This window comes from Mauremys reevesii, linkage group 2 (genome assembly GCF_016161935.1).
Source record: "Mauremys reevesii isolate NIE-2019 linkage group 2, ASM1616193v1, whole genome shotgun sequence".
In the NCBI taxonomy this organism is placed as follows: Eukaryota; Metazoa; Chordata; order Testudines; family Geoemydidae; genus Mauremys; species Mauremys reevesii.
The window spans coordinates 182,195,194-182,216,313 of NC_052624.1; the positions used below are offsets into that span (position 1 = coordinate 182,195,194).

The window sequence follows — 21,120 nt, forward strand, 5'->3', positions numbered from 1 at the left end:
CACCAAATTCTTCAGATTCCTGACACTGTATTCCCAATTCTGAAAGGTCACAATGGTCATCTCCACTTCTTCCCCTCGCTGTCATGAAGACAATCACTTCCACAATATCTATCCACTAGAGCAAGGGTAGACAACCTATGGCACACGTACCAAAGGCGGCATGCGAGCCGATTTTCAGTGGCACTCACACTGCTGGCTGTGTTCACATTTTTTGATAAGACTTTATATGGAACATATCAGGAATGGTATAAATAGCAGATCCATGGCCAAAAGCAGCTGATCACTTTGAAAATACCTCACAATTAAGGCCCATATACCCATGCTGGGCTATTTGTGCAGGTAGGTGGGTTTTGTACAGGCTGAGTTTATAACACATGAGTTTAAACAGCCTGGTTCACTATGGGATTGCATTTAGGAGGAAGGGCAAATGGTCATGTGTTAATAGAGTAGTGACTTTCATCCGCAATGGCAGCAACACAATGGAAACTGACTCAACTGAAGCTATGTTGAGATCAACCCTGAAACAAGCCTAGCCAGCATCTCACAAATTAAGAAGTTGTATATGGACATGGAGCATAATCTGTCCCAGCATGACTGTAACAACTAGTATTATGACAAATTTGTCTTGGATATGGGCTACTTAAAATGTAGGTATTTCCTTCTATATCCTTTCTTCTATTTAAATTCTAAAAATCTTTTACATATTTTATCCTGCCAATATTCTTTAAAAGGAACACTGGCAAAAATTTGATCTTGCAGTCCATGGTATTGGGGCTGAATTCCTGATGTGCCTGAATTCCACAAAATGTCAAATGCTACCAAGTCTTACCACCTTGTCATGGTCTGCACCCCCACTTGGAACTGTTGGGCTCCAATGTGGGGACCTGACTTGGTTTTCCTCTAAACTAAAATCCTAGTTTAGATCTAGTAAGCTGCCACCACTCAATCAGGAAATGTGGATTGAGACACAGTCCTTCCCCAAAATCCTAGGGGATTCCAAGAGCCCCAAATCCATGGAGTTCTTACACCCAGGAGAAATAAACCATTCCCCCTGCTTCCTCCCCCCTCCCTTTTCCTAGGAGAGATACCGGGATCTAAGTACAGAGGGATACCTCCCCCTTCTCTTTCCCTGAGAATCCACCCAAGGAAAGACCAAACAAGTCCTTAATAAAAAAGAATTTATTAAAGAATAAAAAGAAAATACAGAATCTCTATGAGTCCAAGCTGGACACTCATAGGGTATAACCTTGCTAAGTTCTGGAGAGAATCCTCTCTCCTTCCTTTCTCAGTAAAAGCAATATCAGCAAACAGGAATAAAGAATTTCCTTTAGCAAAACACACAATTGCAAATATAGAAAACAACTCAAAAGACTAATTCGCCTTTCTAATTAATACTCACAATTAATTAGTAGAAACTACTCCAGGAGAACTTGGAGACATGACTGTTCTTTCTTAGATCCAAAAAAAGCACTTTAACAAAGAACACAGACAAAGGCTTCCCTCCACAGAGATTTGAAAAGATCTTGTCTCTGATTGGTCCTCTGGTCAGGTGGTCATCAGGTACTGCATGTTAACCCCTTACAGGTAAAAGAGACCTTAACCCTTAACTATCTGTTTATGACACACCTACATGACAAATCACAGGAGTTATTAACCTCATTGAGAATAACCTTCACATTTTTAAAAGAAGTCCTCCACCTTGATACAGCTACAAATGGAAAACAACAGATAGGGAAAGAAATATTATTTGCAAGCTTCCAAGCAAGTATTGCAAACAAGTGAAAATAAATAAGATGTCAAATACTAATTTTTTAAACAGATGCATGTGTCCTTTTGACCAGCCACTCACAAAAATAAGGCTTCAAGTATCAGTACAGAATATGGAAATAAATATTTTGATTAGAAAAATCTGTTTTTATGGTCTATTATCATTAAGATTAAATGCACTTTAAATGTGTTTAATATAAAGTAAATGACTTGAATTCTAAGAACATAAGTAGGTTAATAGACTGTAGGTAATTAATTGTAAGTATATTTGATGCTAAAATCATGATAAACTTGAATATGGGCCTAAGATTACATGCAAGAGTTTAACTATTGTTTAAAATGTAGTATTTTGTACGATGCATCTTAGTAATAAATGATTAATTTATTTTTGCAATTTAAAAGGTCTAGCTTAGATGTTCATCAGAAACATGAATACATTTGTTTCAGGAATGCTTTTTCTAAAATTTTAGAAATGCAACAATATACTGTATATAACCATAAGCTGATGTGGAACTTTTATTCTCATTACATTAAAGGCCTTTAAATTGCCAGAGCAGCATAAAGTGAGTTTGATGCAAATGAGACTCAAGCCCTATATTCTTTAGAGATATATTGTGGGGTCTTTTTAAAAAAAAAAAAAAAGTAATAGAATATTATGCACCTTAAACTACTACATTCTTGAGTGTCTCTGATTTCTGCTAGTATAATGAGTATCGGCTATTTGTAACGTTCTTATTTATGAATGTGTTACACCAAAGTTCATTTAATAACTGGCAGAATGACCCAAGTCTGAAAGCCTGACAGAAATTAAAGGCATTTGATTTCCTGCACTGATTTGATCCTGTTTTCTACATAATAGAAATCAAGTTGGGTTTTATTTCTGCTGTGACATCCGCTATCAGAGCAGAAGTTCTACGACAAAAGAATTGCTATGGTGAAGTATGTACCCCTGCCTTTAGCAGAAAGCTTACATATTATTTTCTTTAAAATCAAATCTGTTTTCATGTGCAGTATTCCAGAAAAAAAGAAAAATTTAAAAAACCCTCAGAGAATATAACAATCAGACCTTCCCAAATGCAACTGTAATTTACCTCTGTCTGATCTTTCAGATTATTTCTTTGATCAACGACCATGTTATTTTTAGTAAGTTACAGAAGTTTTGGAGAGCTGACTTAAGAGTCAGTGCTGCATTGTGCTGAGCTTTGGGAAGCTGATGTGAGGACATGTAAAACAATCTCCAGTTACATTTAAGAGAACCCCAGGTCTTGCACTAAAATTTTGGGAAATTAAGTAGCAAAGTGACAACAACTGTCAAAGTTGAATACATTTAAAATATGTTTCCTAGAATGGTCTGCTTCTGTCAGAATCTGCTTTGGCCAAGGACAGGACTGAGAGGCTCAGGATGACAGTGTGGATAAAAATAGATTTTTTTTAAAATCAGCTTTTTGCTTAAAATGGATTTTTTATTTTTTAAAATAAACCTATTTAAAAATCAAATTTGAAATTGTAACAACCTATATTAAGCCCTAAACCTACTATAATCTATTAAAACCATATAAATTAAAATAAAAATGTAAACAGTATAGGTTTGCTGTCAAGTTTTAAAGAAAGTGAAACCACTAAACTGGTAGAAGTCACTGGCTAAGCACCTGGAACTAGAGTTTGTTGAAGTGCTAAACCAGCTTTCACTAGCCGTAGCCCCTTCTGTAGGTACAGAGAAAATATATTCATTTCAGTTTATTTAACTAGTTTAGTTCAATGATTAGTTTATTTAAAGTTAAGAAACCACTTTGGAGTTGAAAAAGAGCTTGTTTACCTCTTCCGGTCTATGAATAAAAATGAGGATGAAAGGTACTAGTTCTTAAAAATTTAAAGTGACCTAGAAACTATCAGTTCAATTCACTAAATTGTTTAATTAATAAATAAGTTAGTTTATCAAAACAATGGTCCATCTAGCCCAGTACCCTGTCTTCCAACAGTGCCCAGGACCCACCCACACATATATAAAGAACCATGCAATGCAAAGGCTGAGGCCTGTATAATTTTTACCTTAGCCAGACTATGCCGTAGGCTTTAAAATGCTCGACATGAGTGGGTGACCTAGGAATAACCCTATGGCAGTAAGGTCACAAGGTTGCCTGTTGGCACATTGTTTGTTTTACAAGATCACAAGACACCTGACTGTGACATCATGGAATGTCCTTCCTGACCACAGAGTACATGTTGTGCATAGATGCTAATGAGAACACAAGGAACTAAGAAACAACCTATGAAAAAAGGGGCAACCCAATATTCATGTCCTGTGGAAGTACAAATAAGGAAAAGAGGGCTGAAACCTCATGCATATGTGTTGGGTGAGGTGAGAACAATATAAAAGAGGTTCCCTGGTTGGGTAAAAGTCAAGACCTGCAAGACCCCACAGGAAACTCCAGCAGGAACCATCCCTCTACTGATGATCATCTGAGAGATCCATCAGAATCTAGAATATCTTCTGAGGATGTGAATAAGGCTACAGTTAGTCATTGCATGGGTTTTTATAGGATTTCTGTATGAATGGGTAACTGTAATATTACTTATTGCTTTAATAAAACTTGTAGTACAGAAAAAGAGTTTTGTACTTGTGATTGTGTCTGTGGTCACTATCCTTGGACTTCATGTGTTCCTGGAGTCTCCAAATTTCGGACGAGCAGCAGAGGTGATTTTTCACGATGTTGAGCTTGAAACTGTAGCAAGATAACAAGCTGCTGGCTGCCAGTGTCTGGACAAGCCGCCGGCCCACCAAGCGCCAGGCTGGTCCCTCGAGCTGCCAGCCCCTCCTGGCCCTGAAGGCTTCCCTCGCCAGGCCTGAGACGCTAGCACCCCGAGTGCCAGCTTCTTCCACTCCTGAAGGCCCCCCCCCACCAAGCTGCCAGCCCCAGAGCGCCTGGCCAAGCCTCCTCACTCCGCTGGCTCTCCCTGTACCAAGGAGGAGGGACGCGGTGAGCAGTGGGGACCTTCAGGGAGGGAGGGGGTGGAGTGGAGGAGGAGGTGGGGGTCTCAGAAGGGGTGGGGCCACCACAACCCAGGTGTCCCGTGGCGGGTTGGCAGCAGTGCCAGGGGAAGGCTAAGTCTTCCCTGGTGTATTATGCCTACTGCCCATGATGCCTGTTAAGAATAGTTACAACTCTAAACGTTCTTGCTTTGGTCAGACGGAGTTAAAACCTCAACCTTAAATGAAAATATTCTTAAGTGTGCTGGTATCAGAGGTGGTGGTGTAAGCTTTATAAAAGAGAGCCAGATATTTGCGAGTGGATTTCAGATGCTTCATTTCTTACTAACACAGAAATAAAATTGAGAGCAATGCAGCTACATCCCTTAGATTGTACAGGGAATGATGCTTTGCTATCTCTATTTAGGGTGAGACTGACAACTGAGGTAGCTGTATCACAGTGACAGAACACTCCTCCATGTGTTACAGATTGCTAGGAAATTGGATAGGACCTCCTGTGAGAAATTGTCTCACACCTTAGTCCAGGATAATTCTGTGATATACATAAGCGGGGGTGGGAGGGTGGTGTGTGTGTGTGTGTGATATGGGTTTTATTTAAAATAAAATGTGTAGTGGTGTTCATAAAATGTGTAGTGGGTATTACATAAAATCCCAAGTATATTATGTAATAGTACCTTTTCGGTGCCCTAGAAAGCATGATTTGCCCACGAGGTTTAAGGAGACATGCTAGCAAATATGGAAGAGGATTGCATTGCATTGAATCTGCAAGGTTAATTTAATAGCTTACTGCATGCTTACTCTCTCTAGTAATCAAGGAGATGTATCTAACATTAACACAGTAGAATCTGAGTAGTTTTACCAATTTAATACTTGATTAGAAAAATTACTTTTTTTTCTGCTGTGTTGTCACTTTTCTGAGTTGCAGAAGCTTGTCTTATTTGTGTGATATTATCATAGCCAGAACATAAATCTGGAGAACGTTGTGTCCAAAATTCAAAAATATTTTTTATACGAAGACAGTTTAGGAAGATAGAGCTTTCCAACTGAAATTAAAAATAGAACAAAGCTTTGAGAAAAACCATATGTTTCACATTTAGAATAAACAAGTCATTCTCTCTGTAAAATAAAACCATTTGCAAACCATTCTTTCTTTTCCTATGAGAACCGTAAAGCTGCTTTTTCTGCTTTCAGTGTAAATGAACAAGAACAAGCATCTCTCTGGACACAGCATAGAAGACAGATCTTTAAACTTAGATGGCTTTTATTTTTATTCCATTTCATAGCAGACATATCTGGTGAATTCCTTGCTGGTTTCTGCTTTAATTATTATTTATCATTATGATTTGTTTTTCATTTGTTTTGCCCTGAGCTTTCTATCCAAAATGAAGTCATCCTGATCTCATTAATACAGCACAATTCTGTCTGAATTTGTGGAATAAAACACTTAATTAGCTATACAACACAGAGCCATCCCAAAAGAATAATTTCAATGGAAACATATGAACCAGTTTTGGCAAGTCTTTATTTTTCTGCATCAGTTTATTGGTGTCCTATTGAAAGTTAGTTTTGTGGTTTTGCATAGTATGACATGGCTATGTTTCTCTTTTAAATATACAGGGAATTGGCCATATCTCTTTCTTTTGCCCGGCTGCTGAAGCATTGTCACAGGACAGCAAGGATTGATGAATATTCTTCAGGTAGGAAACTGGCTATATGTTTTTTAGTGTGGTGGTTCATTAATTTTTCCCACAACTTTGCCTTCCATTTTTTTCTGGATATATTCCAATAGTAGTAGTATTTATGTTACAGCAACAAAATGCCAGTGAAAATATCAAAAAGTTCCATCTCTTGCTCTTCACATATGTCTCTATTTAAATCTGAGAATTTTTTTTAAAAAATGTGGTGACTCTGACAACATATGATACAGCAAATTAATAACTGAAGGATTTACCAGTTAGTCTGTTTTATCTTCTTTCGTCAGCCCACCTGTTCAAATGGAATCTAGTTGCTTATGGATCTACTGCAGAAAGCTCTCCTTTGCTGACCCAGTCTGGGTGTGCACAGAAACGTAGTGGAATTTGTCCCTTTACTGAATATTTTTCCAGTTCTTTCATATAGGGTGTTGGGATCATAAACACTAGTCCTTCCGTTGAAAGGCCAGATAAGTGGCTGTATTTTTTTTTTTTGAAAATGCTAGTGCAGCTGCATGGATGAACTGACTGGGGGCACTACAGTATATTTAGTGCCTCCCTCTCTGCAGGGCCGGCTCCAGGCACCAGCGAAGGAAGCAGGTGCTTGGGGCGGCCAATGGAAAGGGGCGGCACGTCCGGGTCTTCGGCAGCAAGTCCCTCTCTTCCTCTTTGAGCTGCCGCCGAAGTGCTGCTGAAGAGGGGGAGTGAAGGACCTGCCGCTGAATTGCCGCAGAAGAATGAAGTGGCACGATTGAGCTGCCGCCGAAGTGCCGCCGATCGGCTTTATCTTTTTTTTTTGTTTTTTTTTCCTGCTTCACTGCTTGCGGCGGCAAAAAAGCTGGAGCCGGCCCTGCCTCTCTGGACACACAATCCTATCACCTCAGGAAGAAACTGTATGGTTTGGGTCTCTAGAAGGTATTACACTGTTGCCATGTGTGGATTTCTGAAGGTGTTGAACAATTCACTGTCATCTGAGATCTCTTAAGTGTGACTAATGTTCACATATTAGAAACTTATTATTTTAAAGACATTTATTTCTATAAAAGGTTTGCTTAAGAGTATTCCTACATGTCCGTGATGTTTCTTTGTGCAGAATAGCAAAAGGCAGATATGCCTTTGAAACCCTAAAGCTGATCTGGAGAAGCAGAAACCTGGCCTTCCAAACTCAACTTTGAATATTTAGCACCATTGTAAAATCTGTCTTACTATATGGTGCTGAATTTGGAGACTTATCAAGACCTTACTATCTAAAGTTTAAGGTTTTATAAACAAAAGCCTTAGACAAATTCTGAACATTAGATAGCCAGAAAAAAATCTGAAATGAATTGCTCTGGAGGAGGATGAAACAAATTGATAGGACAGGAAATTATGGAACAAAAGTGGGTGAGTAGGATGCACATGGAAGAAATAACCAAACAACTTAACAAGACACATGTTGGACTGGAATCCCCAGGCCAAGAGGTGACAGGATAGACCAAGGACAACTTGGAAATACACAGCAGAAGCAGAACTGAAAGCTATCAAATAGACATGGGAAGAAGCCAAGACTGCAGCAAGAGACTGCCAAAGATAGAAGGCAGTGGTGAAAGCCCTATATTTTGTATGGAAGAAAGAGGCATAAATTAGCCTCTCTGCATGAATAAATGTATTTAAACCCCAATTCTGTCACATGCACAAATGCTCTTATGTTGTTAAATCATAAGATTATCAGTAATACATGTTTGTCTAGAATGCTGGATGCAAATGGAGCTTTGTGATTGGTTGTCATACCTGTGCAATAGTGCCTATTCAGTGTATAAAGGGGACCATTTGCCTCCTATTTATTGCTGAACTATATTTCAGATTAGCCATGAGAAACTCTAGACCTTGAACTTCAATGTGATTTTTGGTGCTGCTTGGGTGGTTAAAGTAACTCAGCTTTTGGCCTTGTGGCTATAAATACCTCTCAAGGATATAATTACCAAAACATGAACTGCCTGTTGGGTCTCATTGCTTATGAGCATGTTCCAGCACAAACCCCAGAAGGCCACAGAAGCTGGCACCTTAGAAGGCCAACCTACTCAGCAGAAAGGATAACTTGTCGCTCAGATTCCAAAACAAATGTTTTAAAACCCAGCACTGTGGTAGTAGGGAGTTGCAGAGCTAGCCTAGGGCAAAGAGACTAAGCATTCAAACGAATGAGTTTCCTTGCTCCCGCACTTCATAACTCCCAGCAGTCTCACAGCCTGCCGGAATTACTTCCAGCTCTGACAAGAGTAGGGTGTTGGACAGGCATTGGGCTTGGCCTACCAGACAGGTTTAAAATAAAACTTTCTAGAAGTGAAGTGAGAGTCATGGGCTTCCTTGACTCACTGACTGCTAGAATTCAGCAGAGAAGATGAGCCAGTCTAATCTTCTCCCGATTATCCCTTTCTTATTTTTTTTCCATGTACAGGGATAGTTTTGGGGCTGCATGGCCCTTCCTAGTCTGTTTAACACAGCTCCTTTCTGGAGCTCATTCAGAGAGAGCATGATACTATTGGGCTGCAATGCAGCTCTTTTAAAATTCTTCCCTGGCTGACAGACTCCTAGTTCGAAGGGGGAAGAGCTGATCTGGAGTGAAGAGATCAGAGCACAAACTGCACAATCCAAGGTGCAGAGGGATCCTGAAAGATGCTAAGAGTCCTCAACTCCCAGTCAGCACATTGTAGCATAGGCCTCATTGTCGGCAAAAGGGCCTATCTATGTGTAGTACTAACGCCTTGTTTTTTCTCTTTAGCTTTATTTTAATTTTTTTCTTCTAATGCATAACGTTGAGGTCCACAGAAACTTTGGGTAGGTGAAAGATTTAAAAAAACAAACAAAAAAACTTGTTACAAATCCAATCCACTGAGTGACGTGAGTACACATTTGACATGTTGAAGGTACAGCAGCCAATGGGAACCCTTCACATGTCTAGTAGACTAGATTGTCTTCTGCATCAGAAGAGTAGACTGATTAAGGGTAAATCAATATTAATCTTAACCCTCATGCCAGAAATAGCCAAGATGAAAAAGGCTATTGTCATTCTTGTGGATGAGCCTCTTTAACATTGCAAGATTTGACTCTGAGAAATGAGGTGTTAACTATTTGGAAAGATTCTCTAACTAGAATAGGGAGCCAAATTTGCCAAAAAGCAGAGCTAGCTGGTGGCAGAGGGCAGTAATTCAGTGTCGTGTTGATCCTACAAGGTTGGCAAAGACTATTTGGGCAATGGAGTTGAGATAGCTGGATAATGGAGGTGTTGGGCCTGTAATCTAATCCTGAACACGGAGCCAAGTTATTGCTGTGTAGCATTTCATTTTGAGCACATCTATCCTTGTTTGCTGTTGTCCCTGCCTACACGCTGAACAGAAAACTTTAAGGCAGTTCTTATTCTTATTCAGCTCTTCAAAGCTCTGGGCCTTCTCTAGGCTAAGCTGGTGAAGTGAGTCATCATAGGTGGGTTGAGAGTGGGATGTGACATTCACGTAAGTTCTTCCTCTTCGAAAAAATGATTTGAAGTTTATTGACTGTTCTGATGGCTCATATGGGAGCTCATAGTACATTGCAGGACTCTCAATTAGAGAAGTTTTGGGTCACTTGCTCCTTAAATGTGCTGAGGCTAGATAGAAGGCAGAGGGACAAGCTGTCTCTTTGGAAATGAGGACATTACTGTTAAAATATGTCTGCACTAGAATGAGGGGATGGGATTAGATCTTTAGTAGAGTGCAAGAGGGTGAAAAGCCTGAATAAAAAATCCTTGACCCTACTAGGACTGTGCATGTGTGGTTTGTTTGTGAGGTTTTTTTTTGCTTGCTTGTTTGTTTGTTTGTTTTTTTGAGTGAGTCAGTCACCAGAAGAGGAGGAAAAGTTCTGCTGTTACATTCTGCTGAGCAGGAATGGATGATCGAGAGATGGTATATGTTGTGCCGGGGCATGCACATGAATTAAAATTTCACTGGTTTTGGAGGGGTATATTCTGTGCCCCCGCCATGACCCTGGGGCCCGAGGAGCTCGTTCTCCTCACTGCAGCCCTGGGGTTGGAGGAACTGTCAACTCCCACCAGGGCCGGAGAAGTTTTGTGCCCCTGCCGATTATTGGGGGGCGGGGCCCGTGCCCCTGCTTGCTCCCCCTTGTGCACACCCCTGATGATGCAAATGTTTGACAGTAGAGAAAGTGAGTTGGCCGGTTTGATTAGGCTACAGTGAAATAAGGCTTATCCACTAACCATGGATGTATGTATATGAATATAAGGAGCTGGGTTGTTTCTTGCCAGAGACTTAATAAAATTGGAAAAACAGAACAAATTTTCTGTGGCAGGATATAACTAGGCTGTAAACTTTGGCAGGATTTTAACATTTTAATACTGTTTGAAACTCTGACAATATTTATATTCAACTGTGACTCTGAAGTTGGAATAAATGAGAAGTAAAACTTTTTTATATTCTTCCTGATGCTAATGTGAGGTAACATTAAGTTTTTTGTTTGTCCAGTATAGGTTCAAAGCAAGAAATTTGAGAATCTAGAGGAGCCAAACAAAGATAAATAGTGAGCCAATTTTCCAAACTGGCAGTGACATACTAGGATTTGGAAGAAGTACGCTTGTAAGCATCCTTTATTATTATAACCTCTTGAACAGAATAATTCAGTCCAAATAGCTATAAATGCTTTCCAATGGAGAAGTTTATGACCCTAGTTTCTGACTGAAATGCTCACAATGTAAAATAAGTGTGTGAAGGAGCTAAATGGAGAAGACACTGATGGGCTAAAGCTTGGTGTAGATCAGGAACTTTGAGTTAGAAATGTTGTATGTTTGGGAGCTTCTGTCCTTTGCAAATACTTACTAGTAGATTCAAGTGGCTAAATTCACTTTGGAAACCGGTTTTCAAGTAGGACTTTAACAGAAGCCTCTCAGATCTTTAATAGAGGGATGCTAAGGAAAAATAAAATTCTAGTAAATCCCTAAGAGTTACATGATGCCTTTCTATAGACCATACCCTTCTGAAGCTAATAGAGCAGCACAGTAAAATACTTGTCTATAGTGTATGCTGAAGCTGTTTATAATAAGATATCTGTTCTAGGGAAAGATGAACAAGATCAGAGTATAGAAGAACTGGCCCAAATGCCTCAACTGCAGCTCATGTAAAGATCCCCTTCTTCCTCAGTATGATCTTGCAGCAGGTGCCTGGTAATCTCCCATAGCGTTAGAGCAAACAGTTGTTATTCATTGGCAGCTGGGCAACACACAAGGATTTTTTTTAATGAAGGGGGTAGGTATCATGTGGATCTGGCTAGGGGGCCTGTCTGAGGGCTGAGAGTTCAGAGAAATGGAGCCACCATTCTCTTTCTCTGTATGCACCTCAACTGCCTATCCACATCTCAGTCCAGAGCTTCAGCCTGTGTCAATCAATGTAGCTCCTTTTTACACCAGGTGTGGCTCCTGCTTTTGCTTTCTACTCCTGCAAGTAAAAAGTGATCTTATTTTACTATTCATGTTTCAAGTGGTGATAAATTTTGAATTATGTTGAGGTAAACTAAATTATAGCTAGAATATGTAACAATAGCTATAGTTAAGGTTTCTTAAGTGTTTGCATTTTAATTTTTTCCATTTGCTTGTAACTTTTTGAAACTTTTATCTTATAATTTAAGTTTTCCAGGCCTGGCCTCTGCTGAGCGTGATTTTTTGGAAAGTATTGAGTGAATAGGGTTCAGGCTTTATTTTTTTATTTATTTTTTAATATGAGAAGAGGGAGAATATACTTCTCTCATTATTTAAAAAAAAATCTTCTGACATATGAACCACCCAGGTGCTATATTGTCTGAGGGAATAAAGGTGAAATTTGGCAGAAGTGTCTTTTGGTGTCTTAATGAAAAATTGGGACAGAACATTCTAGTGCTATTGTCTTAATACATCTCAACTTTATCTCTGGCCCCTAGTTCATATGTGTTATGATACAGTGCATTTATCCTATCACATACTATTATTTTTCCATTATCCACAAATGATTCAGTACATGTATTGGATGGTGTGCAGTGAATGAGGCAGGGCTATTGGGGATCCATTTTTCATTGGCTGCTTCTACCATAGCAAAATTTGAACTTACAGAAATTCTGTATTGGAGCATCTCCACTGGTATAGTATGTAATGTAAGCAGAGTGCAGACATTTTTACCTGAAGCCCACAGCACAGCAGAGCCCAAAGGCAAGAAATAAGATCTACTAACAGAGCTGGCTGTTTTTCATAAAATGTTTTAAATGATTTCCCCCAATTCCATTGTAAAGTCCCATCCTTCCAGCTTGAGGAGGATTGAAGGAATTTCCTTTAGAGGCTGCCATAATCCTTCTTTTGATCAATTTGAAGTACTGCCCCTTCCTCCAGGGCCTGAGAGCATTGTGTCAACAGCACTCCAACCCCCCATAGCCTGGGAGAATGAGACAGAGGCTGAGAATTGAACCCAGGTCTGTATATCAGTGCAGAATACTCGCCTCTAAGCAAATGGCACAGCATTCTTTATTTTTAATTTCCCTTTAGCCCTTATTTTTGTTTTCTTCTTGTGTATCTCCTTCTTGCACATCTCTTTGTCATACCCTGTCATTTGTTTGATCCTCTTTTCTCTTTCCACCTTCAGTGAGATGACCTTTGAATTACTTTGAGGATGACTCATCATGTGCCAGGAACGGAGAACTGCCATTAAAGTTAATAGTGCTTCCTGGGGACCACATTTGTAGTAATAAGACTTGCAACAAGGCATAAGCAATTTTAATTTGCAATGCAATATTTTAATTGTCTGAAGAGATGACTGTTAAAATATAGTATGGCAAATTAAATTCACTTGTGAACTGCTGCAGATTTTCTTTCGCAAAAAAATGGCCCTTGGGAAGGCCTATTTTCTTTAATGGTGAATCACTGCAACTGACTCAGTCAGTTTAGTCAGAAGAATTGTCTTTGGCAGTGCTGAAAGTGGCTCTGAGTTACATGTCTTCTAGATAGTCCAAGTAGTCTTCTGTCTGCTTTGGCAGATGCTGCTGGTAATTGTCTGAAGCACAGACAGGAGAATGTGTTGAACCCTGCAGCAGTTGGTTCCTGGAATTCTTCAGTTCGTAACTTATACCGAAGTACCTAAAGAAAGGGATCTTTCTGGCCTGAAAGCCTGTATTATAAATTGCTGCTTGTTCCAGTTGAAGGTATTTCATTATCTATCTTGTGTAGAGTTTCCTGGGGATTAATTATGGTACAAAGACTCTTGCAGCCCGACCTCAGATGATAGGTGATGTGGAAGGGCTGGGTGCATTGTTAAGTAGTCACAAAGAGCCTTGAGCTTCAGGAACCCATTCTAGGAGAGCAGGGAGGGGAAGGGTCCTTCATTTCGTGTCTCACCCAGAAAACCTCATGCTATCAGTGCTTAATATACAAAATGGTGGCATGTGATTTTTTTTTTCTCCAGGTTTGGACGTGTGGGTGGGAGGGTGGAGGAGACTTGCCATCTAAACCACTTCACCTGGAAAATTTATCCATGCATGTCTAATGTGCCTCAACTGAAACAGCAGGAAAAATGCACTACTGTTAAAGGCACGTAGTAGGTTTGAAAATCACACTTCTCTGAAATTTGTTACCTACTATTGTTACAAGAAACACTTAGGATCGTGGGCAGCCGGTGACCTGGCCGTTGCGGGAGGCTAGACCCTGGCCCCTCCCCCTTGTGCCCATGGCCCTGCCCCTCCAGATCTGCCCCCCTTCTGCACCTCCCCCGTGCAGGAGACCAGAGCATCCCCACCATGGCCCCTGGCCCCAGCACCAGGTGGCCAGCCATGCAGAGCACTCTGAGAACCACAGGAGGGGGCCTAGCCTGGGGGCGGAGTGTGGGCAGGACCACACTAGGCTGTTTGGGAAGGCAAAGCCTACCCTTACTTAAGATACCTGCCACTAGGGTGACCAGACAGCAAGTGTGAAAAATCAGGACTGGGGCGGGGTGGGGGTGGCGGGGGATAATAGGAGCCTATATAAGAGAGAGACCCAAAAATTGGGACTGTCCCTATAAAATTGGGACATCTGGTCACCCTACCTGCCACCCATGCTTAGGATGCTATAACTGAAAGAGATTAGGAATTTTTTTCTTTATTGTTTGTTCTGTGAATTTGATAGCAGTCTGTGGGTAAAATCAGTTAAGCCTTGTTTCTACAAACACTTACACATGTGCTGAACTTTAAGCACATGACTAATCCCATTGAAGCCAAAAAAAAAAAAAAAAGACTGCTACTGCTGTTGTGTATAAAAGTTGGTGTGTGGCATGTTTGTGGGGGGGGGTCATTAGTCATTTCCGGTGTGTGTGTGTTCACACAGCACAGGTGAGTTTCACACAGCAATTTGAAAAAAGAAAAAAGAAAAAAAAAAAAAAAAAAAAAAAAGGGGGTGGGGGGTGGTAGGGGGGGGGTAGGGCAGGAGGTAAATTACTTTTTAACTTTTTTCTTTTTTTTTTTTTTGATTTCATTTCAGGTGCCCTGCCCCATTGACAGGTTTCTATATCAAATAAATTATATATATAGTATCAAATAATCCACAATTGAAAGTCAAAAAAGTCAAAAGTATAAAATAAAATAGAAAAATAAATGGTTTAAAAGGCCTAGTCTACACTAAGAACACTAAGGGGGGGGTACAACACATCCATTAATTCAGAAGCGCGAATAGCTGAATGCTAGTAGTTACCCTACCCCTACTCACCCGTCCAGGCGGCGGGGGTCGACGAACTCCCCCCCGTCGACTCCCCGCCCTCCTGCTGCCCTTCTGGTGTACCTGACGAGCTCGCGGCGCGCTCCGAGTTGAAACTATCTATCTAGATCAGGGACGCGGATAGTTCAAAAAAAAAAGAAACTCCTCCGTCGAACCGGCAGGTAAGTGTAGACGTACCCTAAGATAACACTCTTCAGTAATTACAGTACAGGACCACAGTAATCTTGCTGATTTGAGACTGTACAAAACTTCTGATCTCTAACCACTCCATTGGCTCTACAATACAGTTTGATGCAGTTTTTTTAAATCTAGTACAAAAATAATTAATATTGTTTTTCTAAATGTTTCAATTTTTTCCAGGGCTAGTGTAGATCCTATTACTCTTGTATGGATCCCTCTAATAATACAGAATAGTGTGCTTTGAAGGCAGAGTAACATTCTGCTCTGCTCCCTCGCCTTTTGGTATATGGTAGCTTGGAGAAATCAGTCAAGGAAATGCTGACTGAACTTCATTTCTAGGTATAAAAAAGAAATTTACTGAAACACATTCAGGAATGCCAAACTACAATTATGTTGAACTGTAACCAATAAACATCTCTAACTAAAACCATAAGCTAGGTTTCTCTATGCTCTGCTCTGTGTCTGTCTTGAGAATTGAACAAGTTGTTCCTTTGAAGTCTCTGCAATCAGCCTTGCAGCCTGACTTGCTAGTCACTCCCTTAGAGGAACAACTGAGCCAAGTTGTTAAGCTAAACTTGGAATCTTTCTGTGCACTCATTGGATGAGCATCTAACTTCAGATCCACCCCAAGCAAGCTTGCCACCCAGAATTTCTTAGTTGACTCCCCTTCTCAGGGAAAATTCTAGAATCTGCATTCTGTGAGCTTCCTTGACAACTGGCTGGAGGAGCTGGGGCGGAGGGGACTGGAGCCCTGAGCCACCTAGGGCTGAAGATAGGGGGTCACAATTTTTTAAAGTCCGAAAGGGATTCCCAGCACAAAAAGTTTGAGAAACATGGCCATAGAGAACAGGGGCCTGGTAAGGTCAGCCTCCCTGCACCAGTCTCTCCTCCCCTGCTGCATCCTCCCTTGCAAACAAGGGCTCACTCAGCTGAAGGGAGTTATGTAAAAATAATAATTCTACATTTGTAAATTCAACTTTCATGATATAGATTGCACTACAGTACTTGTATGAGATAAATTGAAAAATACTATTTCTTCTGTTTATCTTTACAGTGCAAATATTTGTAATCAAAATAATATAAAGTGAGCACTGCCAGGAGCGGTGCCAGAGTTTCTAGCACCCTAGGCAGAATTCGGGGGGCGGCATTTTGTGCGCTCCCCACGGGGCGCGCGGGAGCTTCCGGTTCCGCTCCCATCGTGCTGCCGAAGAAGGACCCTCCGCCGAAATGCTGCAGGCGACAGCGACAGTCATGGAGCTGCTCAACTGCCTGCTGCTGTTTTCTGTGGCACATCGGCAGAAGGTCCTTCTTCGGTGGTGCGACGGGAGCGGAACCGGAAGCTCCCGTGCGCCCCGTGGGGAGCACACAAAATGCCGCCTCCCGAATCCTGGCGCCCTAGGCGACTGCCTAGGGTCGCCTAATGGAAGTGCCGTCCCTGAGCACTGCGTATTCTATGGTGTAATTGAAATAAATATTTTTGAAAATATAGAAAACATCAAAAATATTTAAATAAATGGTATTCTGTTTAACAGTGTGATTAAAATAACAATCACAATTAATTTTTTAAATCTCTTGACAGCCTTAATTTTTATTTCTACTCTTACAGCAAGGCTTGCTTGTCCTAATACATACAAATGATTCACAATAAGATCAGCTTTTGTTGGTTCCTGTTGCAATGCTTGCTGTTGTGAATGCTATGAGAACATAAGAATCAAGGCTAGGGTTGCCAGTGAAGTATTTAAAAAATAAGGGACTGTTTTCTTAGTACCCTGGCCCCACTCCTCCTCCTGATATTTATTTATTTTATTAATAAGCAATACTCGCCTACATTCAGCAGGGGCATTACTTCCTGCTTTTTGCAGCACTAAGCAACTCCCAATCTTCTTGTGCAGAGATTAAAAAATAAGGACATCCCTTGTAATAAGGGACTTCTGGCAACCGTACAATCAACATATTGGTAGTTTTGTGTAAATCAAAGCTGGCAGAATCTCTTTGGAGAGGCCAGATTCTCCTTTTTTTTTTTTTTTTTGTAGTATCTATCTTGAGTTTTTAGTGTGTCAGTAGAGTCCATGTTTGAACTGAGAATCATATCTTTCAATATCTGAGTGCACAATTCTTAAAATATAACGTAGGTCAAGATTTTCAAAGGTAGGCCCCTAAGTCCATCTTGGGCACCAAACTAAGTGGCCTGATTTTCAGAAGTGCTGAGCACCCAACAGCTCCCACTGGAATTTTGAAAATCTTCACCTCATGGTCTAAATTTTGCTCTCAGAGCATGTATGCGTGCATGCACTTGTGCACTCAAACAGCATTAAAGTTTAAACCTAGTCATTTTGTTAGCTGTAAAATGACCTCCCATTTATTAAGATACCTTAGCAATAGACACTAGAGCAAATTTTATCACCTTAGTTTTATTATTGCAGTTACGTATAATTATTGCAGGTCTATATGTAGTAATTTTTACATTACATGTCACAGAACTAGTCAAAGCAGCAAAGAATCCTGTGGCACCTTATAGACTAACAGACGTTTTGCAGCATGAGCTTTCGTGGGTGAATGCACACTTCGTCGGATGCAAGAGTGGGAATTTCCAGGGGCAGGTAAATATAAGCAAGCAAGAAGCAAGCTAGAGATAACGAGGTTAGATCAATCAGGGAGGATGAGGCCCTGTTCTAGCAGTTGAGGTGTGAAAACCAAGGGAGGAGAAACTGGTTCTGTAGTTGGCAAGCCATTCACAGTCTTTGTTTAATCCTGAGCTGATGGTGTCAAATTTGCAAATGAACTGAAGCTCAGCCATTTCTCTTAGAAGTCTGGTCCTGAAGTTTTTTTGCTGCAGGATGGCCACCTTAAGATCTGCTATTGTGTGGCCAGGGAGGTTGAAGTGTTCTCCTACAGGTTTTTGTATATCGCCATTCCTAATATCTGATTTGTGTCCATTTATCCTTTTCCTTAGAGACTGTCCAGTTTGGCTGATGTACATAGCAGAAGGGCATTGCTGGCATATGATGGCATATATTACATTGGTGGATGTGCAGGTGAATGAACCGGTGATGGTGTGGCTGATCTGGTTAGGTCCTGTGATGGTGTTGCTGGTGTAGATATGTGGGCAGAGTTGACATCGAGGTTTGTTGCATGGATTGGTTCCTGAGCTAGAGTTACTATGGTGCGGTGTGTAGTTACTGGTGAGAATATGCTTCAGGTTGGCAGGTTGTCTGTGGGCGAGGACTGGCCTGCCACCCAAGGCCTGTGAAAGTGTGGGATCATTGTCCAGGATGGGTTGTAGATCCCTGATGATGCGTTGGAGGGGCTTTAGGTGGGGACTGTATGTGATGGCCAGTGGAGTCCTGTTGGTTTCTTTCTTGGGTTTGTCTTGCAGTAGGAGGCTTCTGGGTACATGTCTGGCTCTGTTGATCTGTTTCCTTATTTCCTCGTGCGGGTACTGTAGTTTTGAGAATGCTTGGTGGAGATTTTCTAGGTGTTGGTCTCTGTCTGCGGGGTTAGAGCAGATACGGTTGTACCTCAGTGCTTGGCTGTAGACAATGGATCTTGTGGTGTGTCCGGGATGGAAGCTGGAGGCATGAAGGTAGGTATAGCGGTCGGTAGGCTTTTGGTATAGGGTGGTGTTAATGTGATCATCACTTATTAGCACTGTGGTGTCTAGGAAGTGGACCTCCCGTGTAGATTGGTCCAGGCTGAGGTTGATGGAGGGGTGGAAGCTGTTGAAATCGTGGTGGAATTTTTCCAGAGTCTCCTTCCCATGGGTCCAGATGATGAAGATGTCATCAATGTAGCATAGGTAGAGAAGGAGTGTGAGTGGACGGGAACTGAGGAAGCGTTGTTCCAGGTCGGCCATAAAAATATTGGCATATTGTGGGGCCATGCGGGTGCCATAGCGGTGCCACTGATCTGGAGATATATATTGTCATCAAATTTGAAATAGTCAAGCGATTCTTCTTGGCCACTCGCCAAACCAATGGATCCTATGTGGTTTAAGCCTCTGGGGTCTGAACAGGGTCCAGGTATGGCAGCACACACTCAGGGAGCAGACCCTCTGTCTAGCAGCACTCTCTCAGAGCTGAGACCATGTGGTCAAACCGTACAGCACTTGAGACCAGTGCTGGCCCCTCAGACTTCTCCCATATCTTAAACAGGCCCTCTCCCAGAACTCCAGCCGTGTGGGTGCTCTGGGTCCACAGGTTAATTGTTCAAGAGCATGAGATAGGTGTAGCATGTAAAATACAGGCAGTCTTGGCACAGGATTCTAAATCACCGTTGTTCTTTACCCAATAAATAAAGCACAGAGTGCCGCTCAGGTAGAAAACAACCACCCTTTTCAAGGCTGTGCCCCTCACTCTAGCTCTCTCTTCCCTTGGTAGCCCTTGAGGGGACAAGCGGAGTTCATGTGGAGGATTCCGTCTGCCTCATCAGATTCCTGCCACAGCTACCCTCTGCTTGAGCTCGTAGAAGTGGCTGAAGGTCCCAAACAGAGTAGCCCCTGCCCTTTTTATAACCTTCCAGTCTCCTTTTCCAGGTGACTTTCTGTTAAACCTCCTCAAAAGATCAGACCCCTACTAGGTAACTTCATGGGGAGACGACCTCTCCCCCAACAAATCAGTTTTCCTAAGCGAGAGCTGGCATATTGTATAGGATGTTTTGTATTTGTAAAGAGGACTGTCCTAATTTAATGACATTGTTTTCAGCCCTTTATCACTACTGCTTGAAATCTCAGTCCAACATGCAGGTAAAGAGACAACAGAGAAGGCAACTAGTTCTCACATTCAAATTGGAGTTTGCAGTCTGATACAGATACATACAGAGTTCATGATCTTAAACAGCATTCATAAGTTGTACAGAGTCTCCAAGTTTCCATATTTGTGCTCTTTTTTTTGTTATCCAAAACTATAAGCACAAGTATTCTGCCATTCAGAATGGACCTTTATGCTAGGACAATTCAATAAACAAAGATCTTTCTGTCTTGGTATATTTCAGAACTGAAGAGTCACCCTTTAGCTTTGTAGGTCAAGTTTAAATTGCGATTGCTCTTCTCCACTCGGTTCCTAGGAGACTTCTCCTGGTTGTTTTTATTATTGGAAGTCTCGGATTTTAGGTTTTGTGATGATGACGACATTAGAAATGCATAGATAGATTAAACCCATGAAATACACATTACAAAATCTATTAAACTCCCTCTCCTTTTTTGCATCCATCACCCCTATCTTATCTGTATATTATATTTGTCAATAAAAGCAACACCAAGCAGAAAACCAAACTCCCACATACTAAACTTATCGCTGACTGAAAGCCACTGCTGTTCTGTTCAGGAAAAAAATTAGAATGCCACATTTTGTGTGGCCAGATAATTATCTGAACCCATCATGGAGCCAAGTGACCGTTTCCCCTCTAGATAAGTAAGAATAGTCATAGTCATCCTATTTTCTCCACAACAAAAACACATCAGCTTTTAACTCTCCCCCATGTCACCTCTTACCGATGAGCATTACTAAGAAAATGGTGACCCAAAAATGGCATGTTAATTGGGTCAATTACCAAACCCTAATTATTGCTGAAAAGGCTTGGAAATGAGTTAGCATTATTGCATTATATTACTATGCCAGTAAGGGTGGTCCTTTCCTTTATTGTTGGAATCAGGGCAGGGGAAACCAGCATTGCAGTTGCCGGTGTGATATTTCTGGACTTCAGTTACAGTTGCTGACAGATCTTTGTGGTTTATAGAATGACTCCTACCCCAATCCAAAATTAAACAT

At 41.1% G+C, this 21,120-nt stretch overlaps 2 long non-coding RNA genes across 7 annotated transcripts in view; one reads left to right on the forward strand and one right to left on the reverse strand.

Moving 5' to 3' along the window:
- LOC120398760 overlaps positions 1–3,892 on the reverse strand; it is a 101,289-nt gene extending 97,397 nt beyond the window's left edge. Inside the window, exon 1 of the long non-coding RNA XR_005594688.1 lies at positions 3,817–3,892. This is a non-coding gene — a long non-coding RNA (uncharacterized LOC120398760). The remainder of the gene's footprint in view (positions 1–3,816) is intronic.
- The window catches only part of LOC120398758, a 347,241-nt gene that overhangs the window by 118,042 nt on the left and 208,079 nt on the right, over positions 1–21,120 (forward strand). For all 6 annotated transcript variants that reach the window (XR_005594682.1, XR_005594684.1, XR_005594685.1 and 3 more), the window contains 2 exons: positions 6,374–6,453; positions 10,946–11,051. This is a non-coding gene — a long non-coding RNA (uncharacterized LOC120398758). The remainder of the gene's footprint in view (positions 1–6,373; positions 6,454–10,945; positions 11,052–21,120) is intronic.